The sequence below is a fragment of the Cupressus sempervirens genome, chromosome 6 (genome assembly GCF_028749045.1).
Source record: "Cupressus sempervirens isolate cs-2001-9-10 chromosome 6, ASM2874904v1, whole genome shotgun sequence".
In the NCBI taxonomy this organism is placed as follows: domain Eukaryota; kingdom Viridiplantae; phylum Streptophyta; class Pinopsida; order Cupressales; family Cupressaceae; genus Cupressus; species Cupressus sempervirens.
In genome coordinates this window covers 238426079-238442459 of record NC_143123.1, presented here as the reverse complement: position 1 = coordinate 238442459, position 16381 = coordinate 238426079, and positions in this window count along the sequence as shown.

The window sequence follows — 16381 nt, the reverse complement described above, 5'->3', positions numbered from 1 at the left end:
GTGATAGGAGAAGTTGTACTAGACCTTTGACCCAAAAAAATTGAAAGGGTATTTCATCTCTCAAGGGTAGATTAATTCATAAGACTCTCTTATGGGGCAATCGAAAGGTGGTATAGAGAGCACCTAAAAGAGGCAACGGGTATCATTCAATCATCTTATCTTATTGAAAAGACTTCTCTAGAAAAGGTGACAGGGAAGGTGGACATGACAAGGGGATATATGAAAGAGGATATTGTTCACTTCATCATTCTTCTAAGTAGAGTCATGAGTCTACCGATAGCTAGACACTTGAATGTTTTTATGGTGAACTTTATTGAGACTATCAAGACGACAAAGATGCCAATTGACTGGACCACCACATTAAGTGAGAACTTGTGTGAACAATTGGGGCAGTCAAGGATAAGAAGAAGTTCTATATGACTTCCTACATGGTATATCTATTAGCAGTGAGGGCCACAAACTACCTTAGATTGTACAAAAGAGGCAACATACAGGATCCAATGCCTAGTCTTACATCATCTACCCTCAACTGGTGATGAAGAAGCTCTTAGCATAGACCAAGGAATATAGAATTGTGAATGATGCATTCATATTTGCAATCATCTAATTCATAGAGGGAGACTATGCGAAAATGTTATCCGATGATGCAATTGGACAGATAATAGCTCTCAGGGCCTACTACATCTAGTTTAAGACATTCACATATTTACACACACCCCATACTTTGAACCATGCTGCTCTACGCTAGCTTTCATGTACCATGTTGCTCCACTCTTGCTGCTCCATGCACCACGCTGCTCTGTGGTCACTACCATGCGCATCACACACTACACACCCACTATTGCATGCACCCACCATGCACACCGTGTTGCTGCACACCATAAAATGCACACTACATTGTTGAGCCACTATGCATCCCACCATTGTGCATTGTTCCTGCTACCGAGCATCTTCATCTCTGCGCACTCTCCTCTATACATTTTCACCTCCGCACACCCATGGCTGCACTTGTTGCTACGTACCCCCTTATACAAAAAAACCCCAACTCCATAGGACTCCCTAAAGTAAGGTGCACACTTGCACACCTAGTTAGGTGCACTAGTGTGTACCTCCAAAAAATTAAAAGTGTTAAAAAACAAAAAAATATTAAAAAATTACAAAACATAGAAAATAAGGTGTGCAACTGCACATCTAGTCTGGTGTGCAGGTGCACACCTTATCTTTTATTTTTCTTTGATAAATAATAGGGGGGAGGGGGATAATTGGATGTTTTTGCATATTAATAAACCTTATTATGATGAACTAATAAATGTCTTTTCTTTGTGCAAATATGATGGCATCCATATATGGTGAGAAGATGGCACCTAAGCCTATGGTTTTCAAATTCCAAGGGGTCCAATCCAAGTTAAGATTCCATAACGACTACATAGAAATTAAGGATACTGATTTGGGACACACCAACTTGGGAGAGTTCCTCAAAATTTGCAACAAGCCTACATAGAGATCAAATCTGGTATCCATTTTGATCCGAATAGGGTTAGTGAGTGCAACTTCGCACCCAATGTTAGTATAATCAGCAAAGTTAATCATGACACTGGCACAACACTTTGTTCCTGAGGAAAGGATGGTGAAGAGTGTGATAGTAGAAGTTGTACTGGACCTCCGACCTGACAACATTGAAAGGGTCTTTCATCTCCTGAGGGTAGATCAATTAATAAAACTCTCTTATGAGGCAACAGAAAGGTGATATAGAGAGCACCTAAAAGAGGTGATGAGTATCATTCAATCATCTTATCTTATTGAAAAGACTCCTCTGGGCAAGGTGATAGGGAAGGTGGACATGACAAGGGGATATATGAAAGAGGATATTGGCTACTCCATCATTCCTCTGAGTAGAGTCATGGGTCTACCGACAGCCAGACACTTGAATGTTTTTATGGTGAAATTTATTGAGACTATCAAGATGGCAAAGATGCCACTTGATTGGGTGACCAGATTAAGTGAGAACTTGTTTGAATAGTTGGGGGTAGTCAAGGATAAGAAGAAGTTCTATATGACTTCCTACATGGTATATCTGCTAGCAGTGAGGGCCACAAACTACCCTAGATTGTAAAAAAGAGGCAACATGTAGGATCCCAATGCCTAACCTTACATTGTCTACCCTCAACTGGTGAGGAAGAAGCTCTTGACATAGAGCAAGGACTATAGAATCATGAATGATGCGTTCATATTTGCAATCATCTAATTCATAGAGGGAGACTATGCGAAAAGGTTATCCGATGATGCAATTACGTAGATAATAGCTCTTGAGGCCTACTACATCTAGTTTAAGACATTTACATATCTATGGGTAGTTGGTGCCTCTGTCAATCCTAAGAAGCTCTGTAGATATCCAAGTGATAAACTGGTATTATTGGAGATTGCATGATAAATTGAGTTTGCGTATGATAGGGTAAGAAGATGGCAAAGACAATTTGGACATGGTCCCTAGTCATAGGACCATATTAGGTAAAGCGAAAGAAAGATATTCTCTCTTTCAAATGGGAGTGGGAACATTATCCCCTTGAGGAGTAAAATTCTCCTAGGCCTTATTTTGATAATATTGGCAAAGGGAAGAGTTTGGTTGGCCAAGAATTCCACCATAAGGAGGCCATTGAAGATCATTAGATGAATGCAACAAACAACTACGATGTCCATATTAGGGACTATTGTAGGATGACTTTGCATTTAGCAGAGAAGGTTCTCAAAATAAGCATTCTGGAGAAGATATTGCAGCAAGATTTTGAGGAGCTGCTGGACCCCCTATTATAATCAAACAAAATTAGAGAGAGACCCATCATGAATGCCAATGTTGACAAGGAGGAGGGAAATGATATTAATCATTGGGAAAGGCATGTAATTAGAATGACAAAGGATTAGATAAAGAAACCCTTTCAACTTGATCCAATAACTGATACTGTGGTATTTCATGCACAAGAATGCCTAGAGAAAGGTAGAGGGAAGAAAGTTACAATTCCTACCTTTGTGGCCCAATCTCCCATTAGGCTAGAAATAGTATACCAACTTGACCATCCAGTTGGATACTATCACCCTCTAGAGAGGAAAGGAAAGAACAAGAGGAAAAAAAGCTCTGCTCAAAGGGTCGATACAGTAGAGGGTCAAGTGCAAGCACCTCCCTAGCAACAGGAAGAAAATGTACAAGGGTCATAGGACACTGGGACTTCTCAAGACCAGCTTCACCCTCAATTGCCTTCATTTGTGCCCAGCCAATTTGAAGAGGAAGAAACTTAATAGGTATCTATCCCTCCTCCACAAGTAGAGCCAACATCCCCTTATTCCTCCATGAAACATAAGGGGATTAAGATCTGAATGAAGAAGAGGAAAAGGGTGACTAAAAGAATGGTCCCTTGCCCATCTATCCCTAAAACCATTCCAGATGGAGAAGAGGAGGAAGAAGAGGAAGATGAAGAGGAAGATGTGCCTTTAAAAGGAAGAACCCAGCTAGCCTGAGCTGTAGAACAACAATGGAGAAGAAGTTCCACAATAACTATGCCATCCACCCTAAAGGAACCCTTGGAAGTCTCTTCTTCAGAAGATGAAGTACAATAGTGGGTCGATGAGCAGAGTGAAGAGGGCAATGACATTTTAAAAATGTCAGATTTTGATTTTATGCCTGTGGGAAAAAAATTAGTTGGGGATAAGATCAGGGATACCCCTACAGGTGAACCCCAACAAGAATATTGGATGCAGATACCACCAGATTCACAGGGTCCCAATCTTACTCCCCCATCTCCACCACAAGTCACAATTATAGATAAAGGCTCAATTACTCCTTCACCCCAAATTCTAGAAGAAGAATAGGTTCAAAAGGAACCTTCACAAGAGGAGAAGCCATGACAAATGGCGATTGATGAAGTGTCAAAGGAGAGACATATGGTAGAATATTCTCAACTAGCCTCCCAAGACACTGAGATGCAAACTGTAGGGTCTACGGAGATAGAGACCATAGAAGAAGAGCCCTCACAAAGGGAAACAACTCTGAGGAGGAGTGATAAGGGAAAAGAGGTAGTAGAACATACTCCTTCATCCTTGAGAGGCAAGTCTTTAGCTAAGCACATCCCAAGGTGGCTTAGAAAAGAAATAATGAGGAGCACAAAGCCACAATTCTGTGCTGATGAGGAAGACATTTTTGAGTTGGCTGAGATATTAAACAAACCCAAGTCTCCATTGCACCAAGCAAGACCATTGGCATTCATTAACAATACATGGGATTAGGATTTTTTCACACAAGTGGCCATCCCTCTTGATGATGTAGATGTAGAAAGCCTCGATCCTCAAGATTATCAAATCAAAGAGGTTATGCTTAGAAAGCCTACACGGGATACAACTCGATTGATGGTAACCATGGGGATCAAGGAAGTTTTTAGGAGCATGGAACAAGAAGAGTCCAAACTCTAAACACTTTGAAGGAAAAATGAGATCCTAAGGGGATATTTAGCCAAAATGGTTGGTCCTCTAGATCTTGAGCACCCTGAGGAGACATTGAACACCATACTTAGAGAAGGGGTAATGGTACGTGTAGACCCATTTTTGAAAGCCTATCAATAGTGGTGGGAAAGTTTTGAAGAGAAGAGCATTTTGATTATCCAGGGGAACTTGAAGTTACTACATGCCATGGAAGAGAATGTGAATAAAATGGTGGCAATTTTGAAGCATGATTTTAGTATACTGGATGAAGTAAGGGCCTGGGGTAAGGACTTACAATTTTTGCAAGCAATAAAGGGGCAAAGATATAGAATTTTGGTGGATGTTTATATAGTGGAAGAATTCAATTTGATTGATGATTGGATAGAGAAAATTGCAGATAGTAATAAAGTAATGAAAACATTACACACGTAAATCCATAGGCTCAAGGACCAAGCTCGAGAGTGAATTTTGGAAGCAAAGATGTATTACAACGATGCATGTTTAGATATTTTTGAAGATGAGGAATAGGAGAAGTTATTTCCTGTAGAGGCAGTAGTCAATATCTTTAAGAAGATTCTTGAAGAAGCTACTAATGATGAAGATATCCAATAGGCTTTCAGAACAGAAGAAGACTTGTTAATATTGGATACCAAACTGAAGCATTTTTTTGAGACTCAAATTGAGATAGACAAACATAGATAGAAGGTCAAGGAAAAATATGAGGCTTTAGATTTACCAGATGGGGCTAAAATTACTAAAATCGTAGAGAAATTCAAGGGTAAACATCTAGACATAGCTTTGGAATAAAGGAGAACAAAACCTAGATGTCAAAATTTAAATTTTGAGACTTACTAAAATTTTGAGATTTTGGACCATTTTGAGGTCCACAAGTCCATAGGTGCATAACTTCATAGCTCCGCAAGTCCATAGGTGTGCATTTCTAGATGTTTTTTCGACAGTTAACTACTAATTCTAAAAATAGAGCTTTCCATGCATCAAAAATGCATCTTGATGGCAATTTAACTCCGACAGATGCCCAGTGAAGGATGAACTTCCATTTTTAGCACTTGCAGACACTTCCACTTTGACTGAAGGCTTTCTTACTCTTTATCCTCTCATAATTCTTTTTTTTTAACATGTAAAGGCTCATGCATCCAATTAATGAATAAAAAATGGATGGAGTCCTACTAAGCACCAGTTAGATTGTTAGTTTGTATATAATTAGTTTTTTTTATCAAATTAGAAGCATTTTATTGCATGAAGATATCTCTCACTCTCAACACAAATTGAGGAGATAATTTCTTATAAATACTCCATTGTAATATGTAATTGGGGCTGCCGTTATTTTGCAATAAAATTATTCTTTTGGTGCTCACATTTGGAGTGTAGTGATTCTTGCCTGAATGTGCCATATTTTTGTGAATTTTGTTCATGGAATTGTGATTGAGCCAAAGGTTTATTTCTTTGTTTTTGGTTGTGTAATTTATTAGTTCTAGTGTTTTCTATTGTTTTGACAAATTTTGTTGATGTATCTAGCTTGAGAAGAAATCAACAAATTGTGCCTACATAACTTTTCATCTCACACGAGTGCACTTTTCGTGGCTTTGCAATTTGATGAAGGGTGAAATATCATATGATCATTGAATTTTCTCACTGATGATTGCATCAGTGGAATCAAGGAAGTGTTGCTCCTATTTTCATTCGTTCGCCATCAATTTCTTTGAAAGCTTAACTCATAGACATGTTGTTTTCCATAGCTTATGTTCATTAGGATTTCAATTTCATGTTATTTTCTTTAAAGTCTTGTGATTTTCTTTATTAACCCCCTTGTTAGAATAGGACTTCATACTAGTTGCATTGTTAGATTGCATTCATAAAAAACATAAAATACAAAAACATAGTTCTTTTTGCATATTTTATTTTGAAGCAGTGTGCAAATTTTTCATCTCATTTGAAATTAAAATGAACTAGCTAAGGCCTCCTTGTGAACAATCACATTTATCTTCAACTAAATAGATTCTATTAGGTCACAAGATCAACCTGAAACCTTGGAGTTGATTCACAAAATCAGCTTTTCAAGAGAGGAGTTTGTAGGAATTCTTACCATTTAGGATCCTAAACACCAAATGGATGAAATTATAGAATTGATAAGGGAAATTTAGGATAAGAAAGAAGAACATATACTTCCCATGTCAAGGACCAACAGTGGAGAATCATCAAGTCCACCCCATGGAAGACTACAGTGGGTCCCCAAGAAACAATCCTTCCATGCCCAAGTGAAAGAAAATATAAGGATGAATAAGCATAAGGTTAGGAAACCTAAAGAGGACCCAGTCTGGATGCTTCATTTTGATGGTTCCAAATGTAAATTGGGAGCCGACACAAGTATTGAGTTGATCAACTTGAGAGGTAAGTCTTTCTACACAACATATTGATTACAATTTAAATGTACAAATAATGTTGCATAGTACAAAGCATTGGTCCAAGGACTACATTTTTCATTGGAGAAAGGAATCATAGCTCTCATAGTCGAGGGAGATTCTTAGTCGATTATAAGATAATTTAAGTCAGTATATTCTTGCAATAATAAGAGGTTGGTCGCATATAGGAAGAGAGTATGTGATTTAATGGATGATTTTGAAGCTTTGAATATAGAATCTATTTCAAGGAAGAAAAATATGGTAGCAAATGCCCTTGCCATTTCAGCTAGTGCATTACAACCTATCAAGAGAACATAATTGAAAAGGTTTTCTATCGAATTAGTTGTTGTTCCATCTATTCTTAATAACATTACAGACTTTCAAGTTTTTCAAGATGATCAACATATATTTGAATTTATCATGTGAAATGGTCACTTCGAAGGGCAAGAAATTGATGACACCCTTGACAATAAAATTGAAGATGATGAACTCGAAGATGAAGACATGCTCTTGAATTTGAAAACGTAAACTATTCCTAAGGGAATGATTGAGTTGGAATGCATTTTTGACCATGATGAATTAGCACTTAACATAAGAACAGTCCAAGAAAAAGGGACTAAAGAATGTGATTTGTATAATTTGAGTATAGATGAAGATCCTAGAATGGTAAGGATCAGAAAGGCATGCAATGCACAAGAAAGGGAAGATATGCTCAAATTACTCATAGAGTATAAGGATATCATTTCTTGGAGTTATGAAGAGCTAACAACATATGATCTTGAGATTATTACGCATGGCGTTCCATTAAAACCTGATGCAAATCCTTGTTGTCAAAGACAAAGGCCTGTTAATCCTATTATTGAACCACTGATAATGAAGGAAATTAAGAAGTTTCTTGATGCCAAGATCATCTTCCCCATTTTCCATTCTACATGGGTGGCTAATTTGGCTCCTATATAGAAAAAAATTGAAGAGATTCATCTCTACATAGATTTTCATAATTTGAACCTTGCATCTCAAAAGGATAATTACCCTTTGCCTTCGCTGGATGAAGTTCTACAAATTGTTAATGTTTCAAAGATGATGTCTTTCTTGGATAGATATTTAAGATATAATCAAATCAAGGTTGATGAAGAGGATAGGCTGAAGATGACATTCATGACTAAATGGGGGACTTTTGCCTACAAAAGAATGCCTTTCAGACTGATTAATATAGGAGCTACATTTCAACAAGCCATGGACAAAGATTTTAAGGGATTGATAAATAAGTGTATAGTCATATACATGGATGATCTAACTATGTTTTCAAAGGACCAAAGCAATCATATCACTAATCTAAAATAGGTGTTCAGTAGGCATTGTAGATACAACATATCCATCAATCCCAAGAAATGTTCATTTGGGGTTACCAAAGGGAAGCTCCTAGGACATATCCTCTCCAAAGCTGGAATCTCAATTGATCCTAATAGAGTTAAGGCCATTCTGTAGTTATTGCCTCCCAATAGTAAAAAAGAATTGAAGCTTTTCTTTGGGAAGATAATTTTTTTGCAAAAATTCATAAGTGGGTTTGCAAAGATAATGTGTCCCCTAAAATATTTACTCAAAAAAGGAGCTAAGACAGAATGGGTTCTAGAGATTAAGAAGTCATTTAAGAATATCAAAGTGGCCATTTCCATGGCCCCAATACTAGTAAGTCTAGACTATGGACTACCTTTCAAAATATACTCTTTTTCTTTAGAACATTCATGTGTAGGGATTCTTACACAAAAGAAGGAAAAGGAAGACAAAAGACCCATCACCTTCATGAGTTCCCCTCTAAAGAATGCTAAGTTAAACTATTCCAACCTCGATAAATAGTCTTTTTATCCAATCAAAGTGGTAAAGAAGTTTTGTCATTATATACTAAGGAACAAGGTATATGTAACTATGCCTGATGGAGTAGTTAAGACATTATTGATGCAAAAGGAACTTGGTGAAAGACAAGGGAAATGGATGGCAGTCCTTCAAGAATTTTATCTAGAGATTCAACCTATGAAGTTTGTAAGGGGTCAAGGATTGTCAAAAATGATAGAAAATGACCAAGTGGAAGATGGAAAGAAATTTTGGTTTGAGGGTAAAACAGATGTGGACAATTAGAAAAGGATTGTAGTATCCCAAATTGATATCAATCAGGGTATAATAACTGATGTCTAGTACCAGGATATTGTTTATAATCTTTTACAAAATTATTATCCTAGTTGGATGAATAGTTCACAACATAGAGGACTCAAAATGAAGTGTGAATCCTACATGTTGCATGATATAAAGTTATACAAAAGGAACTATGAAGGGATTTATATAAAATGCTTTGGACGAGAGGAAGTAAAAGAAGTTTTGGAAAAATTTCATAATAAGTATGGTATAGGGCATGGTTCAACAAAAGCAACTGCTCATATAATTTTAAGACCGGGTTATTTTTGGCCCATGATATTCAAAGATACTTTCAAGCATGTGTAGACTTGTCATATTTTTCAGAGTAGCACTAACAGAGAAAAACATCTTGCAATGCCATTACAACCAGTGTTTGAGATATGCCCCTTTGCAAAGTGGGGGCTAGTTTTATTGGTCCAGTGAATCCACCATTGTCAATAGGGCACACTTTTATTCTCATAGCTACTGATTAATACACGTGCTATACATAAGTAGAGACATTCATAAATTGCATAGCTAAGGTGGTTACAGACTTCTTGGAAGAACACATTGAGATTTTGGATGTCATTCTTGTTGGTGTGTGATAATAGATCAGCTTTTGCATTAGTATTCCTAACTCAATGGGCATTGGAAAATTCGGTTATTATCAATTTCTCTTCAAATCATTATCCACAAAGAAATGGTGTAGCTGAATCTATGAATAAGAACCTCATCACAGTAATAAGACGTTTGTTGAAGGAGAATCCTAAATATTGTCATACATAACTCAAATATGCAATATGCACTATGGATAGACCGAGTAAGGGTCAAAAATGATTTGGGCATATCTCCATATTGGATTGTCTACAAACAAGAGCCAATATTTCCACTTAGCCTAAGAATTTGTGTTTTAAAATTCATGAGTGGGTATGTCGAAGATGCTAATAGAGTACAAATCAGATTAATGAATCTCTTGGAGATGGACAAAAAATGGACATCTACTTTGGAGCATATGGAAAAACATCAAGCAATCATCAAGAGGTGGTTTGAAAAGAGGGCCACGATAAAATCTTTCGAGATATCTAACCTTGTTCTACTCTGGGACAAGGCAAAAGAAAAGTCGAGCAACCACACAAAGTTTCAATGCTTGTGGAATTGTCCTTATTAGATCATGGAACTTCTAAGAGAAAACACTTTTAGGCTGAGTTCCTTATAGGGGAAATTAGTTCCATTGCCAGTCAATGGGAAATTTATAAAGCATTACTTTGAGGCCTAAGGGACCCAAAAAAAAGATTTTATTTCTGCAAGTGTGTTTATTTTCTACAAGTGTGTTTATTTTTGCAAGCATGTTTCTTTTCAGTTGCGTGTTTACTTTCAATCGTGTGTTTGTTTTCAAATTTTCATTAGCCCAGGGGGTAGGTGCACTCAAGATTTTATCTTGACACATCTTACTAACCATTGTTTTGGTTTTAACTTTTGGGAAGGGGTATTTCTTTGTCAAAATATTTTGATGATTTTGTCTCTTATACCTATTGGAGTTTTAAAACTACTATGCAATAGAGGACCTCAATACCAAAATGACAATACTAATGCAACCTAAGGACTAGCCATTTCCTATTTTCAGTTACACATGCACACCATTTGGATCCAACATTAACAAAACTAGGAATGGTTTTCTTCTCTTTAGGCTTTGCAAAACCAAAGTGGGTATACCTAAGGGATGACTCAATCTGACTATTGTTGTATGAAAACTATCTTAGTTCCATTCTGATTCTCATCCTCAATCCATAAACATATAGCTAATTGTGACATTTTAAACATAATACATCCCATTTAACAAAAAATTTCATAAAGTCTTCTGTAGATCTACAATTATTCTTTGCAATAGTGGCTAACTAAGGCTAGAATATTTCATGCAAACAAGTATTGACCAACTTTGAAGATCTTCAGGAAATAAAAGTAAAATTGATTGAAATTTTTCATTTGATACCCATTTATGATCTATTTCTCTTTCAGCTAAACCACTTTGATCAGTGCCTAATCCAATAGGGTTCAAAGTCTACTACAAATCTATAGATCTAATTTCTTGCATTAGAACAAATATTATTAACAGTTCTTATTGGAATACATCATTCAAAATATCCTTCTCATTACTTACAACAACCTTATCCAATTCATCAAAGCATTTACTCAATTCATTGAATTAATAGTAGTGGTGAACATATATACAACCTAAGTGGATTGCATTCAATTGCACAAGCCTTTAATTACACAACATCAAGATGACTAAGTAATAAAAAAGGAGAAAAAATTTAGAAAGAACTGATATGGGGATAGCTCATAATTTGTATTCATTTTCTTTAAAAAATGTATACACTTGCAGTAACACTCAGAATGACCTTAATAAGAAACATATAGATCATTCTATATTAATGTATCCTTAGAAACTAACAGAGAAAATACATCATAAAACTTGCTCCAAATATTGGACTGAAAACAAACTAAGTATTTCACCTATAGCCTTAAAAAATTGGACCATCACATTGCCTTGAAAACTCATTTATATAGGCATGAGTTGCAACAAGCAAAGGGAAAATGTGATTGACAGGTGTCCTTCAAAAGATTCTTACATACACCTATCCCAAGGAGACAAAACTGTGGATAACAGAAAGACTAGTACATTGAAAATCCTTTTATGGGTCCCTTTTTGTTATTCCACTTGGAAAGACAAAAATACTATGATCAGATTCTTTTATCATTCTAGTTCCTCGGGGTAGGTGGCCATCAAATGTGAAAGTGATGAGTCATCTCCTGCTACCTAAGGATTTTCTTTGTTTTTATCATCAATGGCAGGGGTGACTTCTATTTTTGTACCTTCTTCTTCCTCATCATCCTCCACCTCATCATCTTCTACCATATGTTCTATAGACCTAAATTTTTCTTTCCACTCATTGTAGGCAGTGTCATCCAGTCAATCAAAACTCAGGACCTCTCTTAGTATAGTTATCAAGAAATTTGCAATTGCCTCCATATCCCCAAGATCTTTTCTGACAGTGTTGTAGAACAATTACACTTTTACCAGCTCTTCATTTGTCATTGCCCATTATAAATGGCCTGGTTCATTTAAAACTTTATTTATTCTTTCACAAAATATTTCATCCAACTCCTTCCATTCTTCCCTTTCCTTCACTTTCTCAATTGTCTTTAAAGCACAAGGGAATAAATCAAATTTCTCTATAAAATTACTTAGAAAAACAAATAGTTAATCTTCTTTGGAAGGAATCTTTTTTATCATCAAAACCTTGCAATTTATTTAAAAAATCAAAAATCTTTTCTATCTGATGACATGTCAGCTAAATAACATATATGCATATAGTAGTGATATCTTCATTTCTTTCTGTCCATTTCTGTACAATGGGTCTAAATACAACTTCATTTCCTTTTAACTCATCCTTGATAGCTACAATCCTTGTTATTAAATCAAAAAATGATGGCCATTCAATTCTATCTACTAAATACATGATACCTTGCCTCAATTTTTCTTCATATTGATTATTAAGTTCTACATGTAATGCATATAATTTATTTTTCTCCTCTTCAAAATCCTCTGCAGTATAGAACTGAGGCCTTTCTAGGGTATCTGGTATCTCAAAAATTGGTGTTGATTTAAAAGGCTCAATAGGTGGCCATGGGGGGTATGCAATCCTAGGTTTACTAGATTCTTCTAATTTTCTTTGCCTGTGAATCTTCTCCATTTGAGATACTTTATTTTCTAATGATTGTATGTGCATACCCCTCTCCTCATATGCTTTTAGAACTTCTTCAAACCTAGCATTGAGTTGGGAAAATCTATCTTCTTCTTGGCCAGACACCACACTACAAAATTTTAGCATTTTTTATGCCATTCCCATTATTTGTCTACTACCTACCTCACCAGCCCTGAATTCTGTCAATGCACCAGTATGCTTTGCAGTAGAAATCTCATGCATTCTACTATTGTTCCTTTTTTCCATAAACCAAATAACAAGGGCCTGGTGGTCATCACTAAACTTGACTCCTCTATGAACCAATAATATCTCTTCCTCAGTCCTTAGTTGAACATCCCTCTATTTTCTTACTGAATAAAAAACAATGGCATTTACTATATCCAATTCTAGCAGAAGGAGGACTCCTAACTATTTAACTGTCTACCTCCCAGCTTCAAGAATAAATTGAGAAAAGTCATTCAAAAATTTAGACTTTGCCTCTTAATATCAGAGTCAGGTTTGTCTAGTTGTTCTGCCTTTATCTTCTCACAAGTTTTCTCAAAATTTTCCATATTTTATCTCCACAAAAATTGAGCAAAAGTCCTAGATTTTACAAAATTTTCATCATTAATAAAATTTTCTGAGGCTTGTGTAACTATGGAATCAATCTCCTTACCTTGATAATCAGCCACAATGAGATCCAATGAAGGTGCAGGTGGTTCTTGAGGCTCTCCAATCTCCAAATATGTGGAAGTAACAATTACATCTCCCTCTCCACCAATTTGTCTAAGCTGCTCCCTTAGGGATGTTTCATCATCAATTTTGATAGGGGATTGGCTTGGGGAATATTGCTCCACTTAGGAAGAAGACCCTTGCTCTAATCTTTGTCTTTTTAGGGCACTGGGTACAGATGGGCTTCCTAGATCTGGTCTCTGCTGAAGAGGAACTTGGTGCACATTCTGGATCATCACATATCTTGCCCTTTTCTACAAGGTATATTGGCTAGGGGCCACTACATTTTGATTATTGCTCCTCCTTTGTACCTCTGCAACCTTGTCTGGATATGTCTCAACATATGTGGCTTTCTTTTCATTCATAGTTTGGATAATCACAACAAAATTATTCATTAATGCTTGCATCTTGGCTCCCCAACATTTTTTATCTTTCAATGGGTCATACTGGCGGTTGAAAGCATTAATAAATTCTAGGGTCTTGCTGAATACTATCCATTTTTCCTTTCTCAGTTCTTTTTCCTGCAAAGTAAAAATATTTTTGATTATGTCCTCTTGATAATAAACTTGTTGCACCATGCGAGAATCTTTCACCCTCTCTCTTAAGAGATCATAGAATCCTTCAAGATCAATAAATCTGGCATGAGATTCTACCATGTTATAACTATCTAGAAACAAATTCAGGTTCTTCCACCCTTTTCTCACAAAGAAAAAATCATGTACCATAGTAACAATTGGAAAAAAGGTACCCTTCTTAGGCAATTCCCTCTCATCTATAGTGCCTATTTTCCATAATAGCTCAGCTATTCCTATCTTCAAGGGCACATGAAATGGAAACACATGTGGCTTCCCCAAAAAACCATATACTCTTATTATAGTTGAGACATAATAAGGGACTATATCCCCCCAATTATGACTAACCAATAGTCCTTGTGCATGGTCCCTAGGTCTAACCAATTCTAATAGTGCTTGTGGAATTTTGGGGTTGTCCCCTTTCAAAATTAATCTAAGCTTTGATGAAAAGTATTTGTCAAACCTCACATAACTAGCATTTGTAGCCTTTAAGGTCATATTCACACTCCATAACTACACAAGATTCCTCTGTCCATCCTTGGTTGTTTCCAGCTCCATACCCTTGGAGAAAAAGGTAAATCCCTTGTACAAGCATATATACATAAGTAATGAATACCAACAGAATGGTTTGTCCACTTTTCCTCATGCTATCCCCACCAAACCATTGTGAATTTCCTTTGCAAGAAAAGTTGTAAAATCTAGAATGGTGCTCATCCTAAATTGAAGAGTTTGAGCCATAACAAGGACAATTGAGCTTGGGATTTGATCAACTTCATCTATCCCAAAAATTTTGCAAAGAGAAAAATATAATGCCTGAGCCCTAATGTTAAAATGTCTTCTCAGTAATGGCTCTAGGGTGCTAGTAGTAATCACGGACAAAGTACCAATTTTAGCAGCATGTTCTTGCAGTGACCCTATCCTTAAGTAAATCCTTTGTGCATCATAACTTGCTTGAAGTTCATCCATATCAATAGTTTCATGCACAACATGGTTAGGGTTGAGATTGAAAACTTCATTGATTAATTCAGGGAAAACCCTAAAAAGATTTACTCCAGCATGGTTCTTTAGCCACCCTGTAATTGGATCGTACTTTTTGGCTAAATCCATCAATAAATGACTATCAAAGAACACTGTGGGGACTGTTAAATTCCCAATATCAAACTCCCAGACATTGCTCATAGGGGTATCCAGTTTGTGCTCTGAAAACCATTTCTTGAACAACTCCAAACCCCCCAATAGAAACCTAGGCATCTCTCACCCAATTTGCTTTATCATAAAAACCTTCTGCTACAACTACCCTAGGGTGTTTTGGAATGAGTTCCCTCCCCTTAGTTATTTCATGTACTAATAAATAGAATTGTTCAAGAAAATCGTCATGCACAGAATCTTTCAAATAATTTGTTTTTCGAGTGAACTCTTTTTGGGGAGGCATTTTGAATAAACCCTAAAAATTTTACAACAACAAATACTTGATTTTCAAAGAAAAATAGAGTACTTACCCGCTAAATTTGCACTTCTACACTGTGTGATTTCTTCTGCAACTTACTGGATCACTAGATAAAGTTTTCGTGCCTTGGCTCTAAAAATTTTGTATGCTCTAATATTCTTTTTGTGCTTTGGTGATTCATTAATGGTGAAATCCTTTTCATGCATTGAGATCACACGAATGAATTCTAAGCCATATTTACTTTCAGTAACTGTTACCTCCAAATTGTAATCAAATTTGAATCCTATCCATAGATTTTCACTAGATCGGATGACTTTGATTTAAAAAGAATGAGCTTTATGGTGTGAGAAACTTAATGATGAATCTTTGTGTATATTTGGGCAACCATACGCACATGGTATCATATTTTGATTTCATTGCTAGATCATGTTTCCTTTGATCAATTTCTTAAAGTAAATTAAAAGGTAGCTTCAATTCATTTATGAATCTAATGTTTTTCTTTTCTTCAAAGGTGGAATTTACAAACTAAAGTGTTAAAGGATAAACACATTGATGCCATGACAACACTTTGTGGACCCAATGTCTTTCAAAGACTTAGGCTCCTTGAGAAAGTGGGTCAAGCTTTGAAGTATATTAGGTACAACTAAAAGACCCAAATGAAAATCAACCCTTGTTATGAGCGGCCCACCTATATTCCTATTATTAAGTACGAGAATCTTAAAAATGATGCCACTGAGAAAAAAATAATACATGGTGGAGAAATGGTACCACCAGAGGAAAGAAGGTATGTCATAATATTAAGAATAAAATTATGTAATAATTACTCTT